General features: G+C 41.4%; 1 protein-coding gene across 2 annotated transcripts in view; it reads left to right on the plus strand.

Annotated features, from left to right (window-relative positions):
- Positions 1 to 21,657, plus strand: part of LOC130069521 (uncharacterized) — a 72,960-nt gene that overhangs the window by 35,812 nt on the left and 15,491 nt on the right. The gene's annotated exons all lie outside the window — the stretch shown is intronic.

Consider the following 21,657-nt stretch of genomic DNA (forward strand, 5'->3'; position numbering starts at 1 on the left):
GATCAAACAGTAATGCACTTACACCATTGATTACCTGATCTTCTCCTCTTCATCTCCTCATCATGAAGAAGAGTAGAACCCGTTTGACTGCCTGAACTCTAGTGTTTACTGCAGACACAATACAAGAGAGACGTTATACTCAGGAAAACACACTAACCTCATTCCTCCGACTCAAATGATTGGTGAGTTCGGCGAGTAAAACTTGATTTCGTTTTTTTTATTACTTCTAGCTCTACTTGAATGTTATGGTACTGATATAGTTTAGATATAGTGTATTACAAACGTTTACAGGACGTTTAGAAGGTGTCCCACTGTTACTTGACCAGTTTTCAGAGGTCTTCTGAAATGTCAGAAACACTTGCATTCAATCCTGTGTTGTATATGAGCTTTATTATTTGGGATACGGTAATAAACTGTTACTGATTGATATAAAATCTGCCTTTTTTCATATTCGTGTCATATCCACAATTTTGAAACATAATATTGTGCTAGTCTTTTATTAAAGTTCAAAATTTCGATGATAACCATGATCTGTCCTACTTGATTTCAAGCTTTATTTTCTCTAAGTCTGATAGATCGAGTCGTCATTCTCGAGGAGAATGAGAGGTTTAGTCTTTCTGAATTCAAAGCTCCTGAACTCAGTTTTTGAGATGTATTTATCTAATATTAGCAGTTATCTGATCGAGATGCACATTAGGGGGACGGTAAGGGCACTTGTAATTTCCTCTTCAGAGTTTATGAGGATCATAGCTGTTGCCATGATGATTTTACTGCTTTGTAAAGATGCAGATACCGTTCATCATGCCTCTTTTCTGCTGTTCTTGTGTTTTCTGCGACATCAACCTTCTCATCACATCAAGAGCTTCATCCTCATCTCTCAGTATGAGTGAGCTGATAAAAACTTCTGTGTTTCTATTTTCGTGAAACAACTTTAGCAATATAATCTTCTTCTGTGAGGTGAGCGTGAACCGAACAAGCTGCTTTTTTACAGAAGCAAAACACTTTGCTTTTACAGTATTTTCTCTCCCACTGCGTTTGCTTTATGACAGGATTCCCGCAGATCATTAAAATATTGAAACTAGAACCTCCTGGTTTTAAGGCCATTAAAACATCTTAAACATGTCTATTTCTTCTGCTATTACATTTTGAGATGAGATCTTTTGGCTGAGTTGCTGTGTAGTCTTGTTTACATGCGTGACATTTTGCATGCTTCACTAGAGGTTTAATTCAAATAATCTATGAAACCGTATTTGTGATTGTGTGAGTTTGTTGTGCATGCAGTAGGGGTTTGCAATATGTATTATATATGATTATATCAGTTTTAACAATGTGCAAAGTGCAAACTGACTTAATAGATGTCACTCGCTTTGCAAAACCCAAACAAAAACATGCATTGAGAGTGTGCTTTCACTGTATCTGTTATTATACAGTAAAAATGCCTCTGAAATTCAAGATATTCATCTACATCAGGAGATGGTGGTTCTGGAACGTGATATCTCAGGTTTTACGCATGGAGAGAGTAGAATAATCTGATCTGATCTGGGAACTATGCAAAGTTATCCTTCATCTGATCTGTTCATCCCATCAAATCATTCTTATCCCCACATTTCAGCTGCACATACACACGATACAACATACAAAGTGCTCTTTCCCATTCATTACAGATACAAATGAAATCCAAGGTAGAGTTACAGAGTACTGTATTTTAATTCAATGCTGTTACAGACTGAATACTTACGTGATTTGCATAAATGATATTCTATTATTGGTCAATATTTGTGTACATCAATATACATATAATAAACATGTTTTTAGGTGTATACTGATGTAAACAAATGAAGGGGTATCCAATTGTTTTTTGTTTTATACTGTAGGTCTTGCACTTCTAGTGTGTCCTGTCATCATGATGATCTTGCATCATTTGCTCTTGTTTACAGCACAAGAACTGCTCCACACTGAGATCATTTACAATAAAGTGATTTTGACACAGATAGGTTTCTTTTTCAGAGTTGTAACATTAATAAACATGCTTTGAACGCTTGTGTTTAATATTACATGCAAACTCTTATTTGGTCAAATTCATAATGAGAAAGAACGATAAGAATAGGTTACAGTGTACCTCTCTATAAGTAGTCTACATACATATTCATTACTGATCTGTCTATAAAGTTTTATTTCAGGATAAAGAAGTGACCAATGCATCCATTGACTATACCTGTTACGACGCCTTGGGATGAGAATATGTTGGTTTAACACATATTACCATATAAAGCCAAGCCATTCTTCAGATTGTCTTAAAATAAATGAGCAAAAAGTCCATAGATTCAGTATGGACTTTCTGTAGCTATAACCAACTACAGCTCAACATTACAAAAACGAAGGAGATGGTGGTCGACTTCTAGAGACCGAGGCCCCAAACTGCAGCCTGTGTTTATCGAAGGCGACTGTGTGGAGGTGGTCCATACAAATACCTAGAACATAGAAGCCCTATACAGGAAGGGACAGAGTCGACTCTATTTTCTGAGAAGGCTAGGGTCCTTCAATATTAATTGAATTGAATATCTGTCAGAAGCTCCTGCAGATGTTTTACCAGACGGCTATCACCAGCGTCCTCTTCTATGCTGTGGTGTGTTGGGGGAGCGCATTAAGAAAAGGGACGCCATGCGGCTGGATAAGCTGGGGAAGAAGGCTGCTTCTGTGATGGGTGTGAAACTTGAAACCTTATCATCTGTGGCAGAGAGGAGGACCCTTAGCAAGTGTTTTTCCATCTTGGACAATGTCCATCACCCTCTGCATAAGTCCAAGTTTGATGTGTAAAGTGAGTGTATTGAGTTTGTTGTGTAATTAAACTGGAGGTTCTGTGGGGTGTGGACTGGATCGATTCCATTCCTGGAGCTTCCGAAAAAATGGGTTTTTGGGGTGCGGACTGATGGGGCAGTGAACCCGAGGTTACCCCGTGAGTCAGTCCTAGAGCTCCTCCTGTCCGGTTTTAGGGAAAAATTGGGTCCATCTGAGATGTCCAATAGATTTCTTAGGCGCGCACGAAAGATCACCAGAGACACAGTTTAATCACCATGGGAAAATCTCACAGTAAAACTGGGAGCTGTGAAAAACATGATACACCGGTGTTTTGCCAGATGAGGAGTTTATGTATCATCTTTTTACTCTTTTAATTCATTTTATAACTGTATCATAAATCTCTTTTAATTTCTTTTATAGCCTAACTGTTTTAATTTTCCTTGCTTTTATTTTGTGATTATTCTAACTCCTTTCTGTATCATCCATCCATCGGTCTGCTATAATTTACCTGCTATTATCAGCATTTGTCACAGAAAATGAATGTTGTTAATTTAGTAAAAATTATTGGTAATTTTCATTTTCTTGAAAGTTAATCTATCATTGTTAAATAGCATACGGTGAGAAACTGATTGAGGAATTCAATGAGAAAGTCTGCTTTAAAAAAAAAAGTAGGCTACAATATGTGATTTCTCCTAAAAATGTTGATCATGTGATGTTTAATGTTTCTGCATCTTATATTTAATAGTAGAGGGACATCTAGAGGCAATATAGAGAGCCCAAGTCCCTCCCCTTCCGGTTGACCACCATGGGACCTTATTTCGGAAAAATATTGTATGGTAGTCAATGGCGAGAGACAACAAATATTTTGATCTCGTTTGAATTGTGCCCTGAATTACACATATGATGTTTGTCAATTTAAAAGATACATTTTAAAGTAAAAAAAAAGTCGCAGTTTGATGTAAAACTGTTGAGGTGAAAATACGAAATTACAAAGACTACAAACCCAAAAGGCGCAAATGTGACGTCATACATTTTGTTTCTATGAATGAAGCTAACTTTACTGAAGCTAACGTCTGTAATTTTTTCTATAGTCTTACAATATAATCGTAACGTTACGCCGTCATGCCTGAGTGTTTTGTACCAGGCTGCACACATACGAGCAACGGATCTTGCTCGTTGTTTCGCTTCCTGGGAGATGTAGTTCATTGCGTGATTTTCACATAAAACTAAATGTTACTCTTCTGTTTTATGACAAACTGCAACTTTCTTGACTTTCATAATTATCTTTTAAATTGACAAACATCATTATGTGTAATTCAGGGCACAGTTCAGACGGAATAAAAAGATAAGTTGTCTCTCGCCATTGATACCATTCATATTTTTTCCGAAATAAGGTCCCATGAGCCGGAAGCGGAGGGGAGGGACTTAGGCTCTCTATATGTGGACAGAACGACTGAGGTCTTCACAAGGGGGTAATCCACCAGCCGGAAACGTAAGTCTCCCCGGGGGCCGCCATCGGCTAGCAAGCCTTCACCTGCTGTTAGCATTCCATTGACTCCCATTCATTTTGGCGTCACTTTGACAGCGAATAACTTTACATCTGAGGCATTTAAAGACTCCATTTGTCCATTGTTTATTTCTAAAGAAACACGACACTGTATAAAAGGCTCCATTTTCTTGTATCTTACGTTATGGCCGCGTAGAAGCCGTTTTTGTAAAAATAGGCTAACGATTGCGTCATTACACACGACTCTCTGTCGCACAGTAGAGAAATTACCGTATAGACAGAAGTAAAAGCTTGCGCACAATCGGGGGGACGTGGAGGAATAAAGTCAAGGGAGAAGCCCATAGAGAGTTGTAAAGTTGTCCCATGCTGCTAGCTCATGGACAGCTAATACTCACGATCTCCGTCTCTGCAAGATTCGGAAGGGAATGATTCAGATTCCTCTTGGCACCGCTACTAGAAGACGTACAACTGTCAGACAGGTTGCTCACGTCACATCTACGTCGTCCAGCTCAGTGTGAGCCTGCGTAGTTCGCTTGGCAATCAGGAAGTGAGTGCTTCTAATTGACTTCACTTTTCTCTGTTGAAGTCTATGGGGTCGCTCTGTCCATTTCTTTTACTGTCTATGGGTCTTCATTCCGGTTCTGGAGAGGAAGCGCTGCAGAAGGGTGCTTCTCATTTCTTATTTGTGCATCCTCGTTTCCTTTCCTCGCCTCCTTTCCTCGCGTCTCAGTTTCACCCACTGTAGGATGCGAGGCAAGGCTGCAAGGAAAGAAAATGAAGACGGAGGAATCGAATTAAAGTTTTTTTATACTTTGGAATACTTGATCACTCGAGCGTCACTTCACTGCGTCATCAACAGCGCTCAAAGGATCTGCTCTTATGTTGTTGAAGTTTGGTTATTTAAGAAATTAGTAATACATTATAATAAAGCAAGAGACCCGGTTGAAATATGTGAGATGTGTGGTTTATATAAACTGCAAAGGTAAAGTATAAATTAAAATGATTGTGACCGACGTGAAGGGGGAGGAGAATTTATACGTGCGTCACGTTTAGTCGATAAAACACTTCCGCAAAGCATACAACTGTGCATCCTCGCTCCCTCTGGAAGCCTCCTCACTCCTCGATCCTCGACTCCTCGCGGTGCAATTAGAGAATTGAGATGTCCTTCAAGATGGCTGAGCTCGATCGGTTTCCTGGTCATAGGATGGAGGACGGAGGATCGAGGAGACGAGGAGGGATCTTCCGGCGAAGATGGCGAACTGAGCACACGGTAACCCAGAGCTCCGTTTATTTGTCCCCAAAACTCTAGGACTAGTCCTTCTTTTAATAATAATAAAAAAAAATACACCAACACAACTACATGGATACGTGACCCATTTGACTTCTGGCGCTTTTCCACTGCATAGTACGGTACGGTTCGGTTCGGTACGGCTCACTTGTGGTGCTTTTCCACTGCATGGTACGGTACGGTACGGCTCGCTTCGGCTCGCTTTAAATGGTACCTGGTCTGTTGAGGTTCCAAGCGTACCGTACCGGTACTAAAATGTGACGTAAAAACACTGCAGATCACTGATTGGTCAGACAGAATCGTCACTACCAGCGTCATTGGATTTGCGACATGAGACACTAAACCCGCTAGATTTAAATAACCAGTAGACAACAGCCAACGCGGTAGCATCTGTTTTTTACTTTCTTGGAAAAAAAAAGAGATCAAAACTTTAAAAAAGAAATGGCTGAATCGTGGTCAGTGGACGAGGTGCAGACGTTCCTCTCGTTGGTTGCCGAGGAGCGGATCCAGCGAGAGCTGGATGGGGCAAAACGGAATGAAAAAGTGTTCCAAGAAGTAGCTCAGCTCTTAGCCGCACACGGCTATCACCGGACCTACAAACAGTGTAGGGACAAAATAACGATCAGTCCCACCCACTTTGAAGGGGTACTAACTGCGGTGGAAAAGCAACCGAGCTAAAGCGAACCGAACCGTGCCATACCGAGTCGAGTCGTACCACGTAGTGGAAAAGCGAAGCGAGCCGAACCGTTCCGCGCCGAGTCGAACCGTACCGAGCCGAACCGAGCCGTACCATGCAGTGGAAAAGCGCCATTACTCAGCGCGAGTTACACTCTGAAATGCCGCTATCTAATGGCGCTTTTCCACTGCTGGTACGGCTCAGCACGGTTCGGCGCGGCACGGTTCGGCTCACTTCGCTTTTCCACTGCGTGGTACGACTCGGCTCAGCACGGCACGGCTCGGTTCGCTTTAGCTCGGTTTGCTTTTCCACTGCAGTTAGTACCGCTTCAAAGTGGGTGGGATTATAGTCTGACCATTATAGTTTATCCGCTCCTCGGCAACCAACGAGAGGAACGTCTGCACTTCGTCCACTGACTACGATTCAGCCATTACTTTTTTGCAAGTTTTCTTTTTTTCTTTTTTCTTAAAGCAAGTCAAGCAAGTAGTTTTAAAACAGGTGCTACAGCGGTGGCTGTTACTGGCTATTTAAATCTAGCAGGTTTGATGTCTTGCAAATCCAATGACGCTGGTAGTGACGATTCTGTCTGACCAATCAGTGATCTGCAGTGTGTTCACGTCACATTTTAGTATCGGTACAGTACGCTTGGAACCTCGACAGAGGTGGTACCATTTAAAGCGAGCCGAAGCGAGCCGTACCGTACCGTACCATGCAGTGGAAAAGTGCCACAAGTGAGCCGTACCGAGCCGAGCGTGTACCGTACCATGCAGTGGAAAAGCGCCATAACAAGATGAAGAAAGCTAATGCAGCAACAGCACTTCTCCCTTATGATTACTGCGCTGATGCCGATGGTAAAAACATCGAAACATTCCTCACAAAGGTGAGCCGTCCTCTTCCCGACTCCCCTACTAAAATACCTGTCTCTTTAAGAAATCTAAAAACGAAGCAGAGGTATCCAATGCCACAATACTCGAAGCTGTTAACAACCTCTCCACCATGTTACAAGAACTCAATGTGCAAATGAAAAACAACAGTGCCATGATTGCACAAGTGGCCAAAAGCGTGGAGTTTAATGCCAAAGAAATAAAAGACTGCCAATCCAAAACTCAAACTTTGGAAAAGGAGATGAAAAGGATCGGGACAGAGAACGTCGCTTTACAAGAAAGAGTCCTTGAACTAGAGCGTTACAAACGCCGCTGGAATCTGAAACTGCGTGGGATGAAAGAGTAAGAAAAAGAAAACACGAGAGAGAGGGTGTTACAGATCCTACTCAAAATCGCTCCGCATTGGGCTGACAAGATGGACAGTGTCGTCGACTCCGTGCACCGCCTGGGCAAAAGAGAGGAAGCTAAACATCGGCAAGTGATAATGCAGTTCACCATGAGGCACTACCGAGATGAGCTCTGGCGTCTGACCAAGAGATCTGCAGTGTGCAAGGAGTTTAATGTAAGTTTCGCCGAGCACATCCTACCAGCCGACCGGGAGGCGAGAGCAGCAGTGTGGCCTCAGATTAAGCAGGCCAGAGAAGCAGGTCAGCGGGCCTACTTCAGGGGCCCAACTGGATACATAAATGGGAAAATAATTGTGGTTCCTTGACCACACTCTCACATCGGTTCACCTACATCTCACTGTCTAACGTGAAGGAATTTGTTTACATTTCTATGAAGGACATCTAAGTTGACTGTTCATAAGGGGACGTTGCCTTATGTGTAGCTGACGCTGAGTCCAGTGTAGACGCGTTTCCATGACTACACCGGAAGTTGTTCATGCGCAACCTTGTAAGACGATAAAGTCATTTTGTAATGCAATTTATAATGTGTCTTGTTTATAGTAATTCTGAGTAATAGTGTGACTTAAAGCTGTTTTTTACCTTGCTCTTGTTAAATTTATGACGAAGAGAAAAGTTGTTTATTAGTCACATGTTTAACCCCGGAAGTATTGAGAGTAGCGCGTGTGAGAAGAGAGAGTCGCGGGTGAAAACAGCGAACTTTTAAGCTCCCGTCTATTATTCTACAGCTGGTCTACCAGGCGAACACGGTAATAATTACGAGCTATCTTATTAAGCACTGTTAAATTTTGATTACAAGAAAATGTAAGACGCTTTGTATTGGTCTGTATAAGAAATAAGAGTATATGAATGTTGCTTTGGGTGCTTTGTGCTTGAAACTGTTTTGTTTATCTTCTAGTTTTCACGGTGTTTCATGATACTTCAGAGAAGAATAAATGTGATTGTGAACATCAGTATGAAGCGTGGACTCATTTATGACCAGTGTAGCTACAGTGAAAACGTGGCCTAACTCCATAATCCAGAGGTCTTCAGTGTGCGGGCTCTGCTTCATATCCTGTGGTGAACTTCAGGTCTTCAGTGTGCGGCTCTGCTTCATATCCTGTGGTGAACTTCAGGTCTTCAGTGTGCGGCTCTGCTTCATATCCTGTGGTGAACTTCAGGTCTTCAGTGTGCGGCTCTGCTTCATATCCTGTGGTGAACTTCAGGTCTTCAGTGTGCGGCTCTGCTTCATATCCTGTGGTGAACTTCAGGTCTTCAGTGTGCGGCTCTGCTTCATATCCTGTGGTGAACTTCAGGTCTTCAGTGTGCGGCTCTGCTTCATCTCCTGTAGTCTACTTCAGCCGACAGCATCCATTTCAGGTCAGACTGTACATTACTGAAATTTAAAGTCCTCTGGCAAATGGACAGTTCCACAATGCCATAAAAAGACTGATTTCTACTAAATAAAACCTTACAGTTGCTCAGGACCGTGAGAAAGACATTGAGTAAGGACAAAGTTAACTGATTGGTAACGTCCTGTTCTACACTTAGACCTTACTATAAGGTCAATGACATTTATAAACCACAAGCGCTGGTACAATTTGAGTTTATCTGTCAATTCAAGTGTCAAATTCCAAATGAGCAACAGTATTAACCATATGTTAAAGGTGTAACGAATTTAGTCTAAACAAAGTGCTTCATTGTCTATCTCAGTATTTCATGTGCTGGTAATTTACTTAGTCTCCTTCTTCCAGTGGCAGCTAATAATCAAAAAAAAAAAAAAAAAAAATGTCAGTTCTCAGTGAATCGTTGGCTCAGGATGGTGAGGTATCTAGGCAGATAGATTTCCCGTCTGAAGTGCAGGGTGTTTTAGACTCTAATTCTATGGCAGCAGAAAAAGAGAAAATAATAGATCAAACTAAAAACAAGAAATCTAAATCGACACTTAAGGAGCCTTCTTCAGCTGCAAGTGCAACACAGTTAGATGATGAACCAAGAAAATCCTCTCGTGACAGACGTCCAACACATAAAATGATAGAGCTGATAGAGCAAGAATCAATCCAAAGAGAAAGGAAATTCAACTCGGTGTATGAGAAATGGAAAACACAAGTCAAGAATGCTCGTACAAGATTGAAGCAGGCATGCTCTGAGAGTGACTTGTATGACATGATGGATGTGGTTGAGAAGCTTGAGTCTGAATTAAAAGAGTTATACGACAACATACGGCTCAAAAGTGCACCAAGCCAAGAAATTCGCCGAAAAATTGATGCAAGTGTAGCGGTGACAGCTGATTTGTTGGGACTAATGAGAGTTCGCCTTATTGAGGGAGAGGAAGAGTTTGATGGTGAGGCAGAAAGAGCAAGGTTACGCATGCTGCTTGATAGTGAATATGCTAAGTCCATATATGGATCCACAGTTTCCAAAGCCACCGCACTCAGCCACCGCTCCAATCATCCTTCAGAGTCACCAAGTATTTCAGTTAAGAGAGCTGAGACAGCAGCACAGCTGGCTGCAAAGAAAGCTGAGGTTGAAAGGGAAGCTGCCATTGAAGCACAACGTCTGCAACTGAAAAAGCTAGAAAATCAAAGAGACATCGAGGTCATTGAAGCAAGGCTCAGAGTATTTACTGAGGAAGAGTCAAAAGTAAAGAGTGAGAAATGCAGTCTTCCATGCAGTGAAGGAAGTGATCCTAGTCAACTCACTCCCTCTGCAGGATGCCTGAAAGAGCAAGTTACACAGAATGAAGCATCTTTAGTCCAGACATTACAGGAGTCAATGGCCCTTACTCGACTTCCATTACCAGAACCTTCCGTATTCTCTGGCGACCCACTGAAGTTCACAGAATGGAGCACAAGCTTCAAAGCCCTTATAGAAAGACGATGTTCAAATCCTGCAGACAGGTTGTTTTACCTACAAAAGTACATAAGTGGAGAGGCGAGATCTGCTCTAGAAGGCAGCTTCTATAGAAAAGATGAAGAGGCATATCAGCAAGCATGGCAGAAGCTGAATGCAAGGTATGGTCACTCCTTTGTGGTGCAGCGTGCTTTCCGTGAGAAGCTTAATAAGTGGCCAAAGATTGGTGCTAAGGAGTATGTTAAGCTAAGAGAGTTTAGTGATTTTCTGCAAACATGTAGTGATGCTATGCCTCACATCAAGGGTCTTCAGGTTCTGAACGACTGCGAAGAGAATCAGAAGATGCTAGCCAAACTCCCTGATTGGATAACGTCCAGGTGGAATCGTATTGTCACAGAGCAGCTGGATCAAGACAAAGACTATCCAAGCTTCAAAGAATTTGCTTCATTCATCTCAAAGGAAGCACGCATAGCATGTAATCCAGTGTCATCATTACATGCACTAAGGCCCGAGGAAAAGTCATTCAGAGAAATAAAACGTCCAAAGGCAAACACCTTCGCCACTAATGTGAAAGCCTCAAACGCATCAAGTACCACAGCCAAATCCTACAATGTTGAGGAGATCAAGTTGAGGGATTCCAATAAATCAAACAAAGGAAGCATGCCAGCTTATAACTCAAACACAGCCAAGTGTATGTGTTGTGGAGAGAACCACTCCATACATAAGTGTAAAAGCTTAACAGAAAGGTCTGTGGAGGATAAGAGAAAGTTCGTCCAGGATAATAAGCTATGTTATGCATGCCTGAGGAAGGGACACAATGCAAAGGACTGTAGGAACAAAGCCATGTGTAGCATATGCAAAAGACACCATCCCACTCCATTGCATGAAGACCGCCCCTCAGCAGACCAGACTTCCTTGCAAGGTGTCCAGCAAGCTGAAGAAAACACATCCTCACTATCTTGTTGTGTGAATGGAGGTGACGGTGGGAGCACATCAATGATTGTTCCAGTATGGATCTCTTCACATGAAAACCCAGATTCTGAAACCCTGGCTTATGCTCTATTGGACACTCAGAGTAGTCACACATTTGTGGACCAGGAACTTTGTGGAAGGTTGCAGGCATCAATGGAACCAGTAAAATTAAAGCTTTCCACTATGATGGGAAGGGATTCCATCGTGAAAAGCCAGAGAGTCAGTGGACTCAGAGTCAGAGGATTCTCTTCAGATTGCCTCATTAACCTGCCTCCCGCCTACGCAAGGGAATTCATTCCACTTGAACGTGCGCACATTCCCACATGTGAGACAGCTAATAAGTGGAAACACCTAGCAGTCATAGCCCCCGAGATGCCCCCGCTAATGGATTGTGGAGTGGGACTTTTGATTGGTTACGACTGCTCCAGAGCCCTGGCACCACGAGAGGTCTTCACTGGAGGTGATTATGAGCCTTACGCTATAAAGACGGACTTAGGGTGGAGCATCGTAGGGAGCTCACCACAGCGCGTGAACTCCAGGGATGTGACTGGGCTGTGCCATCGGATAACTGTCAGGGAGGTTCCACTTGTGACACCAGCTGCTGCTATTAAAGCCCTCGAATCTGATTTTGCAGACACCAGATCAGGAGAGAAAAGCATATCTCAAGAAGATATTCAATTTCTGCAGGTCTTAAAGGAAGGAATCCAGCAGAACGAGTGCGGCCATCTTGAGATGCCCCTTCCATTCAAAGCACGTCCTCACCTTCCTGATAATAAGAAGCTTGCCTTAATCCGCCTGAAGCACCTTAAAAAGAAACTGGACAGAGATCCCAAATTTAAGAATGATTATGTGAGATTCATGGAAGGTGTCTTCAAGGATGGGGAAGCAGAGGAAGCGGACAAGCAACCGGAGTCAGGAAGTGTGTGGTACATCCCACACCAAGGCGTCTATCACCCGAGGAAGCCAGATAAGATCAGGGTAGTTTTCGACTGCTCTGCAAAGTATGAAGGCACTGCCTTAAACGACCATCTGCTGACAGGACCTGATCTTACAAATGGGCTGATTGGAGTGCTCTGCCGTTTCCGCAAACATCCCATTGCCGTCATGTGTGATGTGGAAAAAATGTTCCACAGGTTCCACGTCAGCAAAGAAGATAGAAATTATCTGCGCTTTCTGTGGTGGGAAAATGGGGATACAGAGTCAGAGCCCAGGGAATACCATATGAAGGTCCATCTTTTCGGAGCATCTTCATCTCCAGGCTGTGCCAATTACGGCATGAAGCATATTGCCAGCCAAAATGAGAAAAGGTACCCTGAAGCAGCTAGCTTCATCAGAAAGCACTTTTATGTGGATGACGGCCTCATAAGCCTAGAGTCAGTCGATGGGGCAATCAAGCTGGTGAAAGAAACCCAAGCACTGTGTGCTGAAGGAAAGTTGCACCTTCATAAATTCATCTCCAACAGTCGAGAGGTACTAGAGTCCATTTGTGTTACCGAACGTGCTGCTGAGGTGAAGAATGTGGATCTCAACTGTGATGATCTTCCAGTCCAGAGAGTGCTAGGAGTCAGATGGAATGTCGAAGGTGACGTCTTCTCCTTCAAGGTCTCACTTGATGAGAAACCAGCTACACGACGTGGAGTCCTCTCAGTCGTGGCTTCGGTGTATGATCCATTAGGATTTTTGGCCCCATTCATCCTACCAGGAAAGCGGGTGCTACAACAGATGTGTCAGAAAGGCATCAGTTGGGATGAGCCACTCCCCAGCGAATTGAAGCCGAAGTGGGAGAGCTGGATCAACGATCTAAGAAATCTTGACAAGATTCAGATCCCAAGATGCTTCACACCAGAGAACTTTGGAAAGGTCCTGAGAGTGGAACTGCATCACTTTTCAGATGCCAGCAGTCAAGGCTATGGTCAGTGCTCATACATCAGATCGGTGGGCGAAGATAAGGTGCATTGCACCTTGGTTATGGGCAAGGCAAGAGTCGCTCCTACCAAAATAGTCACTATACCAAGACTAGAGTTGACTGCTGCAGTAATCTCTGCTGCTATGAGCAGTATGCTAAAGGAGGAGCTAGAGATCAAGATCGACAGAGAATATTTCTGGACCGACTCACAAGTAGTTATTGGTTATATAAACAACGAAGCCAGAAGGTTTCATGTCTTCGTGGCAAACCGTGTCCAGAGAATCCGGGAAACCACTGACCCAGGGCAGTGGTTCTATGTCGACACAGAGCACAACCCTGCTGATCACGCCTCAAGGGGCCTCAAAGTAGCGGAGCTGCTCAAGTCTAACTGGCTCACTGGACCCAAGTTCCTGTGGGAGAGAGAGGTAGTTACAGCCCAAGGAACCTCAGAGCTACTGGTAGGAGACCCCGAAGTAAGGGCAATCCAAGTCTTGAAAACTGATGCTTCAAGGCAGGTCGATTTTCAAGAGAGACTCGCAAGGTTCTCAAAATGGTCCACAGCGGTAAAAGTCGTCGCTCGGATACAACGGTTGGCCAAGAGGATCAAGGACACAGAGCCCCTTAATGTTGAGGAAAGAAGGAGAGCCTCTCACACCCTCATCAAGCTTGCACAGAAAGATGCCTTTGAAAAGGAGTTACACATTCTCCAGACATCGGGAAAGCTGCCTTGTAACCACCAACTGTATCAGCTAGACCCATTCCTCCAAGATGGTATAATGAGGGTGGGAGGACGTCTGAGGAGAGCATCCGCACCTCTGGATCTGAGACACCCTATAATCCTCCCAAAGGATGGTGTTGTCACGCGCCTTGTCCTCGCGCACCACCATGAGAAAACACAACATCAGGGCAGAGGACAAACGTTGAATGAACTCAGGGCCAATGGTTACTGGATTATTGGTGGCAGTAAGGCAGCAGCCCAGCACATAAAGCAGTGTGTCCTGTGTAGAAGAGCCCGCGCACCTCCAGAGGAACAACGGATGGCAGACTTACCCAGAGACCGTATTGACCCCTCCCCACCGTTCACGTACTGCGGTATGGACTGTTTTGGTCCCTTCTGTACCAAGCAAGGTCGTAAGGAAAACAAACGGTACGGTCTCCTTTTCACATGTCTGAGCTCCAGAGCAGTCCACATAGAGATGTTGGATGACATGACGACCGATGCATTCATCAATGCTTTACGGTGTTTCCTAGCCATCCGTGGGGCCGTCAGGCATATCAGATCAGATCAAGGATCAAACTTTGTTGGAGCACGAAATGAAATGGAAAGAGCTCTCAAAGAAGTAGATAAAGAAAGAGTGGCCACATACCTGGCAGATAAACAGTGCGACTTCTGCATGAATGCACCAGCCTCAAGTCATGCCGGAGGTGCATGGGAGCGGCAGATCAGAACAGTAAGGAGTGTGCTTGGCTCAGTCCTTGCTCACAGTGCTGGAAGATTGGACGACACTTCCTTAAGAACCTTCTTTTATGAAGCCATGTGCATTGTAAACAACCGCCCCCTTACTGTTGACAGTATCAGTGATCCAACCAGTATGGAGCCATTAACACCCAATCATTTGCTTACAATGAAGTCCTCTGTTCCTCTGCCCCCACCTGGTAACTTTGCTAAGGAAGACTTGTATGCCAAAAAACGTTGGAGAAGGGTGCAATATCTGTCCGAGCAATTTTGGAACAGGTGGAGGAAAGAATATCTTGCCAACATCACTCTCAGACAACGATGGCATGCACCAAGGCGCAATGTGCAAGTCGGAGATATTGTCATTGTAAAGGAAGAAGAGCTCCCTCGTAATGAATGGAAACTTGCCAGGGTTCTTAAAATACATGAGAATGATGATGGACTGGTGCGAAGAGTTACAATACAGATTGGAGAGCGCAAGTTAGGAAAGGGGGGTGAACGCCTCAACAAGCCATCCATCGTTGAGCGACCCATTCAGAAGTTAGTTGTTCTCGTAGAAAGCAGCTAAAATTCTGCTTCTTAATTTTGGTGCAGTTAGTCACTGACCTCAATTCAAATTCAAATTTGAAACAATACACAATCCTTTGTGTTATAGGAAGATTGTTTTCTTGAACCTTTGCGTAGTGAGAAAAGTGTTCTCAATTGATATTGTTACATTTAACTTTCATGTGGTGTATTCTGCATATCAACTTTATCTGGAGAGTTTATAACTGTTGATCTACCATTTCATTCAGGTTCAGATGTTATGAGTGACCTTAACGAATGCTTTGAAATAACCATTGATTTAATAGATTAATATGCATACAAAACACCAAGGTTGTATGATTTGTTATTAATTAATCAAAGGTCATTTGGTGGGAGTGTAGCTGACGCTGAGTCCAGTGTAGACGCGTTTCCATGACTACACCGGAAGTTGTTCATGCGCAACCTTGTAAGACGATAAAGTCATTTTGTAATGCAATTTATAATGTGTCTTGTTTATAGTAATTCTGAGTAATAGTGTGACTTAAAGCTGTTTTTTACCTTGCTCTTGTTAAATTTATGACGAAGAGAAAAGTTGTTTATTAGTCACATGTTTAACCCCGGAAGTATTGAGAGTAGCGCGTGTGAGAAGAGAGAGTCGCGGGTGAAAACAGCGAACTTTTAAGCTCCCGTCTATTATTCTACAGCTGGTCTACCAGGCGAACACGGTAATAATTACGAGCTATCTTATTAAGCACTGTTAAATTTTGATTTCAAGAAAATGTAAGACGCTTTGTATTGGTCTGTATAAGAAATAAGAGTATATGAATGTTGCTTTGGGTGCTTTGTGCTTGAAACTGTTTTGTTTATCTTCTAGTTTTCACGGTGTTTCATGATACTTCAGAGAAGAATAAATGTGATTGTGAACATCAGTATGAAGCGTGGACTCATTTATGACCAGTGTAGCTACATTATGTTCACATTCCAAAGCAGTTTTCTCCTGCTGATATACCTCGGGTTGTTTTTCTTAAGTGGTAAGTTACTGCTTAATGTTCACTGTTGATTCTAATTTCTGTTTCATTTCATTCAATGCAAGGGGCCTTAGAGACAGCATCAAACGAAAGGCAATTTTCCTATTCTGTAAAAGCAAGAAACCACACTGTGTCCTGCTGCTGCAAGAGACTCACTCGACTGATACGGATGGAAATTTTGGTCCAATCAGTGGGGTGATAAAATCTTATTTTGTCACGGAACTAATCGTTCTGCAGGTACTGCTGTCCTTCTGAACAACTTTCCTGGGAAAATTGTGACATCCAAAAAGAGCACAGATGGTCACTGGATCCTATGCGTTCTTCCAATCAAAGACTCTTTTATTATCCTGGGAAATGTCTATGGTTATAACAACATAAACCAAAACAAAAATCTACTCTCTGAAATTGATGATCTTGTTAAAAATGTGAAATTACGTTATCCAACAACTAATATTATCTTAGGAGGAGACTTTAATGTGGTATTTAATGAATGGTTAGGCCGCTCAACCAAGTTTCATAACCATCACTATAACCCCATTTAGTCAGTTTCTGTAGCACTCATAATCTGTCTGACCCATGGCGCTTTACACACCCCAATTTAAAAACTTCTCTTGGTTTAAGCCGGATGGTTCAATAAAATCAAGGATTGACTTTTGGTTAATCTCTGACAGTGTAAAAGACTTAGTATCTGTCTGCTCTATATCTTCTGCTCCCCTATCTGACCAGTGCTATATTAATCTCACACTGAAACCCAGTAATAATCACAAACGAAACAAGGGTTATTGGAAACTCAAAGCCAGCCTAGCTGTTACAATCTGAAACGTATAGCCAAGGGGTTAAAGACATAATTTATGAAATTACACAAGACTCCAAACTTCTGTCTTATAGCTCCAAATGGGAATTTTTTTAATTCAGAATAAGAAACTTTTTAATCTCTTTCAGTAAACAATTGCAACAATCTGCCCTTTTAGAGGAGACCAATTTGACAAGAGAGATAAGTCTCTGTTGTAATAAACCCACGCTGACAAAAGAAAACTAGGCTACTTACACTACAAACCAAATTGGATAATATTTATACAAGAAAAGCAAATGGAGCCTTCATCAGATCCAGAGCAAAATGGATCAAGGAAGGAGAAACTCTTCTTATTTCTGTAGATTAGAAAAAAACTCGCCAGGAAAGAAATAACATAGGAACACGGTCATTAATGAAAATGAATGCCCTGATCCTAAAACTATAACCAATGAAGTTTATTCCTTTTACAGCAACTTTTTTCTTCTAGTTTCTCGGCTGATGCAACAGAGGCTTCTTTAATATAATCAGAGGTTTTATTCCCCAAATAAATGAGGACTTCCAAAATACATGTGAGGCAGAAATGACGTATAATGAGCTTGAAAAGGCGTTGCAATGTCTAACTTCTGACCGCTCCCCTGGCCCAGAAGGCCTGACAGCCAACTTTTATAAACATTTCTGGGAGCATATCAAAGCACTTTTATTTGAAACACGTAAAGAAGCTTTAAACAACCAATCTCTTCCACAGACGTTGAGGAAAGATGTAATTGTTCTCATTCCAAAACCAAACAAAGATCCCAAAATTTTGGACAATTGGAGACCGAAAACACTATTAAACAATGATTATAAATTGCTAACATACATATTTTCAAATCGTCTTAAAGAGGGTCTTCCTCAAATAATAAGTGACACTCAATCAGGATTTATGAGAGGTAGATCAATACACAATAACGTTCGCCTTGTCCTTGATTTACTTGAATATATAATGAGCATATAAAGGACAATGGCTTTATTCTCTTTTTGGATTTTTATAAGGCGTTTGACACGCTAGAGAACACCCCTTTATCTTTAAGGCTCTGGAACTCTGTGGTTTTGGGGAAAAATTTAGAAACACTATAAAATGTTTTTATAACGACACCAACAGCTCAATATCTCTTTCAGGTGGCACTACGCCTCGCTTCACCATCAACAGAGGTATAAAACAAGGCTCTCCCATCTCACCCTCACTTTTCATTATTGCAGCTGAAATGTTATCAATCCTCGTCAAAAATTCAGATATTGAACAGTTAACTGTCTTTGATAACCAGATAGTTATAAGTCAGCTGGCTGATGACACCACTTTATTTCTTAAAAATGTTGAGCAGGTCCCAAAGGCTACTGAAACTATAGACTCATTCTCAAAAGCATCTGGGTTACAACTGAACCTGAAAAAATGTGAGTTATCTATACATGACTGCCACCTTGAGGCAGCATTTGGTATCCCTATTAAAACTGCAGTTAAATACTTATACATATAACCAAAGATACTAAGTTGAGTGAAACATTACATGTATGGAACAAAATGGATGAACGTAAATCAAGATTAGACAGATGGTTAAACAGAGATCTTTCTCTGTTTGGTCGCATCTATATAAAATGGAAAGCCTTTCAAGGTGCATTTACCCAGCCTTTTCTTTATCTATCCCCAAAAAAGCGGCTAAAACCGTCAATACTTTAAACTTTGATTACATCTGGAAAAGAAAACCCCACTATAGTGACAGACTATGAAGATGGTGGGCTACAAGCCATAGACTTTGATTGTATAAATGGAACCTTAAAGACTAAATGTTAAGATGCTTTCTAGCAAACAGTAGTAGCTTCTGGTATTGTGTTTCCAGGGAACTGTTTAAAACAATTGGAGGTAGCCTATTGATTTTCTTTTACGCTGTGATTTTGAGGTTCCAAAACTTTCTGTAAAGCTGTCTGCATTTTATTCCCAAGTTCTGTTATATTGGAAACTACTGTACAAACACAATTTTACTCCCCACGATGTACCCATCTGGAATTGCAGATTCATTCTCTTTCGAAATAAGTCCCTGTATTTCAGTGAATGGATGGATAACAACATTTGGTCTGTCACACATTTACTGACAATTAGGCAATGTTTTATCTTTTGAAGATTTTGGTGCAAAATGTAATTTTCAGTGCAATCGTAAACATTATAATAATGCAAAGCATCCCTTATGCCTTCCTTTTGATGGCAAAAAATGCACTGCCTAATTTGTTCAACCCCCCTCTTCTCCCTTCATTGATGATTGCTGGTCACCAGTTCTATAGTAAGATTTTGCAGAAAAAATTGTTCCGTGATCTCTTTACTCTGACTTTATACCCAATGCAATACAGCCGAAATGCTGCTTCTCTTATCTTCAGTCATTCTTCTCTGAAGAAACTACGCACAGATTTCTTAAAGTTACCTTTATCGCCAAAAGCTAAAGACCTCCATTTCAAAAATATTAATGATATATATCCTTCAAGACTAACTTAGATCTAACTAACTGTATATTCTGTGATGAGAACATAGAGACCACGGATCATTTGTTTTTCTTCTGCCCTTACAGCAACACATTCTGGTGTGACATGTATTGGCTGGAGCCTTATCTCCAGTCTCTCTCCAGTTTCACTAGACATCACATCACATTTGGAATTATAATGAAAGACAAAAACTATGAAATGCTTTTAAACACTTTTAATTATCTCGGGTAAATTTTTCATCCACAAATGTAAATGTATAAAAACACAGCCTCTATTTACTGTCTTCAAGATAGAATTTGCAAAACTGATTTTGAGAAAACTTCTTAATTTTATTGATGCCTTAAAATTAATTGAAGCCCCTTAACTATTGTTTCATAACTGTTTCTTTATCTTCAGTTTTTTTATTTGTTTATTATTATTATTTTATTTTAATTTACTCTTCTTTTCCTAAAGTTGTTTGTAATTTTACGTGCTCCGTTTCCTGTTAGCACTGATATTCTTGTGAATTCTGACTAAGCCAGACATTATTGTAAATTTTACACTTCAATAAAAAAGAAAAAAAAAGAAGAAAAAAAGAGGAGGGGTATTGGAGCACCCACTGTTTCCTGTACAGTCGGAACTCGGAAGTTGCTGTCGAGGTGAATGGCAAGTATTATTCCTCTATAATCGCGTCGCATGAATGGCTAAACCTTATTATGTCTTCGTCTGTTCACCCATCAGAGCCTTTTGAGAATATACTGTGAAACTGATAAATTATGAAAATGAAACTATTTGAAACACGAATTAATCTAGCCCTCACAAAGTTTGACTAAAGGTATGAACGGCTTGAGACAAATTGTGATTTGGTTTTGGTTTCGTTTTTACACGTGTTTGTGAGTCGGAGGCTGATCTCGAGGCGATCGTGTGTTACTCGAGGGTCATGGAGCTTAATCTTCAGAGAAGTATGACTTTTTTATATGACAACGTTGAGTTAAATATTAAATTGACAACAGTTGCATTATCATTTAATAATTAAATATAATTTCATAATAATAAATGCCACTGTAATGTATTGATGACAGGAGATCATGTGATTGAACTGAACTGGCTGTTACTCGTGTCTGCCTATAATGAAGATGGTGATGCAATAGCGCCTGGTGAATTTGTGGCATTCACAGAGGATGAACAACTTGCACTGGCATTATTGTCCATGTTGTGTTCCTGCTCTGAATTCTGCTCTAAATTTGGTGAAACAACAGGTTATCTTCCACAGCTTCAGTTTGAGTTGAAGGACACACTGTCTCCTTTGTTTTCAGCAAGTCTTTTCTATTCCTTCTGAAGATGCGACTGTCTTATGTTTGAACAATGTAAGACCTTTCTGTTCAAGTATTTTATTAACGGTTGTGAAGTAATTACTTATTCAGAATAAGTACCTACTCTAGAGTATGCGATTTCAGACGCAGCCCTTCTTTGTACTGGCATTCAAGGCATTGCTGACCCAAGGGCCTGATCATGTGACCTGAATACGGCACTAGTTTAAATCTTGATTTTTGCATGTCATTTCTGTCATCTTTAACACATCCAGTTCTAGCACTGATATGAAATTACAATCTGCACCTGTGTCTAACTTTACGATCAGCTTCTGGTTAACTTGAGTGTTTCAGTCCACCGTTCCACTCCAGCTTGCAGCTCTCTATTTTTCACTTCATCCTTCTAATTAATTTGATGCAGTTTAGTCTCCTCCTTCTCAATGGTTTACCCACCCTCAAGTTGTTTCAAACCTGTATGATTTTTCTTCTTCTTCTGCTGAACACAAAAGAAGATATTTTGCAGAATGACGGTAACCAGACAGTTGATGGACCCCATTGACTTCCATAGAATATTTTTTTCCTGCCTCTGATCTGGTCATTTGTAATACCAGAAACAATTCGGTCCTTTATAAGTGACTTGGTAAGTTCTCCAAATTGACAATCCTTCACTTTATTTTTTTAAATAAAGAACAAATGTCTCAGGTATGTCAGGTTTTTCCGTGGTTTACAGTATTTGGCAAACAGCTCTTTTAATGTCTTGAAGTTGTCAAAATCATCAAACGGTAAACGT

The sequence above is a fragment of the Rhinichthys klamathensis genome, unplaced genomic scaffold (genome assembly GCF_029890125.1).
Source record: "Rhinichthys klamathensis goyatoka isolate OS25496 unplaced genomic scaffold, OSU_Roscu_1.1 h1tg000015l_1, whole genome shotgun sequence".
Taxonomy (NCBI): domain Eukaryota; kingdom Metazoa; phylum Chordata; class Actinopteri; order Cypriniformes; family Leuciscidae; genus Rhinichthys; species Rhinichthys klamathensis.